This window comes from Bubalus kerabau, chromosome 1 (assembly GCF_029407905.1).
Source record: "Bubalus kerabau isolate K-KA32 ecotype Philippines breed swamp buffalo chromosome 1, PCC_UOA_SB_1v2, whole genome shotgun sequence".
Lineage (NCBI taxonomy): Eukaryota > Metazoa > Chordata > Mammalia > Artiodactyla > Bovidae > Bubalus > Bubalus kerabau.
This window is the reverse complement of record NC_073624.1, coordinates 178,533,045-178,539,044: the sequence shown is the minus strand read 5'-3', so window position 1 is coordinate 178,539,044 and position 6,000 is coordinate 178,533,045.

Sequence of the window (6,000 nt, the reverse complement as noted above, 5' to 3'; positions counted from 1 at the left end):
AAGGAAAAGAATAAAATATTTAGGAATATATCTACCTAAAGAAACAAAAGACCTATATATAGAAAACTATAAAACACTGGTGAATGTAATCAAAGAGGACACAAATAGATAGAGAAATATACTGTGTTCATGGATTGGAAGAATCAATATAGTGAAAATGAGTATACTACCTAAAGCAATCTACAGATTCAATGCAACTCCCATCAAGCCACCAACAGTATTTTTCACAGAGATAGAACGATTAATTTCAAAATTTGTATGGAAATGCAAAAAGCCTCAAATAGCCCAAGCAATCTTGAGAAAGAAGAATGGAACTGGAGGAATCAACGTGCCTGACTTCAGATTCCACTACAAAGCCACAGTCATCAAGACAGTATGTTACTGACACAAAGACAGAAATATAGATCAATGGAACAAAATAGAAAGCCCAGAGATAAATCCATGCACATATGGACACCTTATCTTTGACAAAGGAGGCAAGAATATACAATGGAAAAAAGACAGTCTATTTCACAAGTGGTGCTGGGAAAACTGGCCCACCACTTGTAAAAGAATGAAACTAGAACACTTTCTAACACCATACACAAAAATAAACTCAAAATGGATTAAAGATTTAAACATAAGACCAGAAACTATTAAACTCCTAGAGGAAAACATAGGCAAAACACTCTCTGACATAAACCACAGCAGGATCCTGTATGACACACCTCCCAGAATATTGGAAATAAAAGCAAAAATAAACAAATTGGACCTAATTAAAATTAAAAGTTTCTGTACAACACAGGAAACTATAAGCAAGGTGAAAAGACAGCCTTCAGAATGAAAGAAAATAATAGCAAAGGAAGCAACTGACAGAGAATTAATCTCAAAAATATACAAGCAACTCTTGCAGCTCAATTCCAGAAAAATACACTATCCAATCAAAAAATAGGCCAACGAACTAAACAGACATTTCTACAAAGAAGACATACAGATGGCTAGCAAACTCATGAAAAGATGCTAAACATCACTTATTATCACAGAATTGCAAATTAAAACCACAATGAGGTATCATTTCACACCAGTCAGAATGGCTGTGATCCAAAAGTCTACAAGCAATAAATGCTGGAGAGGGTGTGGAGAAAAGGGAACCCTCTTACACTGTTGGTGGGGATACAAACTAGTACAGCCAATATGAAGATTCCTTAAAAAACTGGAAATAGAACTGTTATACAACCCAGCAATCCCACTGTTGGGTATACACACCGAGGAAAGCAGAATTGAAAGAGACACGTGTACCCCAATATTCACCACAGCACTGTTTATAATAGCCTGGACATGGAAGCAACCTAGATGTCCATCAGCAGATGAATGGATAAGAACACTGTGGTACATATACATAATGGAGTATTACTCATCCATTAAAAAGAATACATTTGAATCAGTTCTAATGAGGTGGATGAAACTGGAGCCTATTATACAGAGTGAAGTAAGCCAGAAAGCAAACCACCAATACAGTATATACTAATGCATATATATATATGAAATTTAGAAAGTTGGTAACGATAACCCTGTATGTGAGACAGCAAAAGAGACACAGGTGTATAGAAGAGTCATTTGGAGTCTGTGGGAGAGGGAGAGGGTGGGATGATTTGGAAGAATGACATTGAAACATGTATATTTTCATATGTGAAATGAATCACCAGTCAAGGTTCGATGCATGATACAGGGTGCTTGGGGCTGGTGCACTGGGATGACTGTGAAGGATGGTATGGGGAGGGAGGTAGGAGGGGGGTTCAGGATGGAGAACACATGTACCCCCTTGGCAGTTTAACGTCAATGTATGGCAAAACCAATACAATATTGTAAAGTTAAATATATATATATATATATATATATATATACAGTTGACAACCAAGACAAATAATATTATTTTAAATAAAGTTGGTTGAATTATTGGGTATAAATATATGACTATAAAATTATATGAGAACTTTTGACTATGCAAAAGGTCGATGCCCCTAACCCTTGTGTTACTCAAGGTCTAAGATTCTATGTAAAAATATATGTATGGATCATCATGATCAAAAAAGACTCACTGGAGAGTTTTAATATCTGTTTGGTCACATGACACAGGATCACAATTTGAGCAGACAAACTTGTCTTCCAATCTCCTGCCCACCTGAAATGAAATCTTAATGGAGTCACTTTTTTAAAAAATACAATTATCTGACATAAAATTTAAAAGCAGAGTAATTTGTATTTAAATATTGTGCAAATGTCTAGAATGATAAGGAGTAGATTATTAATGTTGCTCTCAGTTCTGTTCGTTTTTATGTCGTATCATCTGACATTGCTACATTAGAACTCATGCTAATGATAAATGTTTTAATATAACCTCTTCACTATCAAATGAAACTGTGTAAGGTGGAGTTGTTCTGATCTCTGTTGTGCTCCTCATGAGTCTATATTCATCTGTCTTTCTCTATGATGTAATTCTAAAGATTTTTGCATAGTGTACTTCTTTCTTCACTGGTAAATGATAGTTTTCTCCATTATGAGTGCCCATTATGTTTATGGGAAAATGAGTTTATCACTAATATGTCAGCATCATGATAACATAAGATACTCCCTTTGTCTCTCCCTTTCATTATACTATTAGTAAAACATCTATACTTTAAGAAAGTTTCCTCTGCCCAACACACCAGACCTCCAGAGATTCACATATATGTAGCACATGAAGGTAGGCTGATTAGAACACGTAGGGGAAGTAGAACCACAGTAATGGTAGAATCAGCGTCCCTGGTCCCAGTGCTATGGTTGAGGCAGCTGAGCCCATGGACCCAGAGCACCAGTGAGGTGGAACACTTGACCCTGGACTTCTAGATGCAGCATCATCTACAACCGCAGGAAGATGGTGGTGGGGTGGTGGTGGGACTGTGACCCAGGTGACCCTGGATGATGAAAAGTACCCACTGTCCTGATTCCCACAGCAGAGATGCCAACCACAGAAAGAACACTGACAGCACCAAGGCATCAGTGGACCACTAACAGTGACCCTGGAGGCACTGGCAGTGATTACAAGGCACCAAGCAAAACATCTGGTAGAAACATTGAAGGGCAGGCACTGCAATTTCTCAATTATAGGCAGTTGTAGGTCATATAGAAGAAATTAAAACCTTGTTCAATAGAGCTTAACTGAAAAACAAAGAAGGGCTTCTAGTTATCAATCTGAATTCTTAGAATCAAAATAAACAAAGGTTTACCCATATAAAGCAGGTGTTTGCTATTTCAAATGCACTGGCAGAAGAGCAATTTAGTGAGCACCATGAAAAACCAGAGAAACATGGACTCACAAAAGGGAAATAACAATTTTCCATGAACTAATATTAACATTATGGAAAATTATGATTAAATAGAAAATTCAAAGAAGCATCTGGAAGAAACTCAACAAGTTATAGTAAAACTGATAAAGGCACTTTAATAAGCTCAGGGATAAAAATAATGAACATAAGGAACACTTTCCAAAAAGATGAAAACTCTTGGACATGACCAAGCAGAAATTCTGGAGCTGAACAACTCAATAAATGAGACAAAGGATGCCTTAGAAAACACTGGAAGTAAAGGATGCATTATGGATATGAGTAACAGTGAGTTGAAAGGTAGAGTGATTTAGAAGAAGTGAAGACAGAACTAAGATTTTTAATGAGGATATTCTGTGAGAAACATCTGACTCCATTAGAAGTAAGAAAGATAATGAGTTCCCCAGTGGCTCAGACAGTAAAGTGTCTGCCTAAAATGTGGGATACCTGGGTTCAATCCCTGGGTTGGGAAGATCCCCCGGAGAAGGAAATGGCAACCCACTCCAGTATTCTTGTCTAGAAAATCCCATGGACGGAGTTGCATGGTAGGCTACAGTCCACAGGGTCGCAAAGTTTCGGACACGACTAGCGACTTCACTTTCACTTTATCCCAGAAGAAAAAGAATAAAAAGAGAGAGAAAGGAACAGATATTATTTATAGAGACAATATAGTTTTCCAAGCCTGGGGCAGGAACTATATGTACAAGTTCACAAAGCTATCATAATAGGACACCTAAATGTCTCAGTGCAAAAGATCTACTCCAAGACTGACATATTAAGGCTGTCGAAAGTCAATGACAAAGAAAGAATATTAAATGTAACCTACAAAGGTACCTTTATTAGGGTATCAGCAGATTTCGTGGGAGAAACTCCACAGGACGAGAGAGAATGGAATGACTTTCTCAAAATATTGAAAGATAATAACTGTCAACCAAGAATACTCTACTCACCAAGGTTAAACTTCAGATGTGTGTGTATGTGTGTGTGTGTGTGTGTGTGTGAGATCAGCTGTTGTCTGACTCTTTACAACCCCATGGACTGGACTGCAGCCCACCAGACTCCTCTGTCCTTGGGATGTCCGAGGCAAGGATACTGGAGTGGGTTGCCATTTCCTCCTCCAGGGTATCTTCTGGACCCAGGGATAGAACTCTTGTCTCCTGAATCTTCTGTATTGCAAGTGGATTCTTTATCCCTGAGCTAGAGGGGAAGCCTCTATGTTTCAGATAGGAAAGCAAAATAAAGGCTTTCGCAGACGAACTAAAGCTGGGAGTTTAGCATCACTAGAATGCCTTATAAGAAATGTTGAAATGTTCGCTTTTACCTTGAGTGAAAAGGCACAGTGACACAAAACTATGCCTAAGGTGACAGAATCAGAAAAATTGCAACTCTGTATCAAAATAAGTTGTTTAAAATTACCGTGTAAATTTTAGAGAGAAAAAGCATTAAAATAACTATACCTCCTTCAGTTTGGTAATTGAGTCACAATGTGGAAAGGAATATTTTCCTTGTACCACTTGGTATAAAAGAATGAAATGGATCTGCACTACTATGCTAGTATACAAAAATAAACTCAATACAGATTAAAAACTTAGATTTGAGACCTTAACATTGAAAATCATAGAACAAAACGTAGGCTGTACCTCTTTGACACCAAAATTGTAAATATGTTTGTGGATGCATCTCTTCAGTCAATGAAAAAGTAAAAGCAAGCAAAGGGAATTACATCAGACTAAAAAGCTTTGAAAAAGTGAAGGAAACCACTACAAAACTAAAAGGCAACCTTCTCATGGGGGAAAGGTATTTGAAAATTATATTCCCAAAGAAGAAATTTTTTTTAATAAAAAAATACAAAGAATTCAATCAACTCAATACCAAAAAGCAACCATATTAAAACAATGAGCAGGAGATCCTCAATGGACAGTTTTCCAAGAAAGGTGTCAGATTCATCAATGGGTACATGAAAAGAGGCCCAACATCATTAATCACCAAAGGAATGGACACCAAAGCCACTATTTAGGAGGGAGGAGGGTTCAGGATGGGGAACACATGTATACCTGTGGCGGATTCATTTTGATATTTGGCAAATCTAATACAGTTATGTAAAGTTTAAAAATAAAATAAAATTAAAAAAAAAAAAATAAAATAAAGAGCATACAGGATCTGGAAAAAAAAAAAAAAAAAATAAACAAGAGATACACTTCCCAGGGTTAGAATGTTGTGCTGTGCTTAGTTGCTCACTCGTGTCCAATTTTTTGCAACCCTTTGGGACTGTGTAGCTCACCAGGCTTCTCTTTCCATGGGATTTTCCAGGCAAGAATACTGGAAATTGCCATTTCGTCCTCCAGGGATGGGTAGAATGGCTACTATCAAAGAGAAAAAAATCAACACATGCTGGTGAGGACCACATTGGACCAGGAAAGGATACCCAAGTTTCACAATTTTTTCTCAAACCTGTGTATCTCTTCTCTGTATCTCTTATAAATACATTTGTCATTGGATTTTGGGTCCACTTGGATAATCTAAGCTGATCCCACTAGAAGTCCTCAATTATGGTAAAAGACATTTTTTTCCCCCATCAAATAAGGTCACATTCACAGGTACGAGGGGTTAGGATGTAGACATATCTTTTGAGGGCCCACCATTCAATCCACTATGCTGT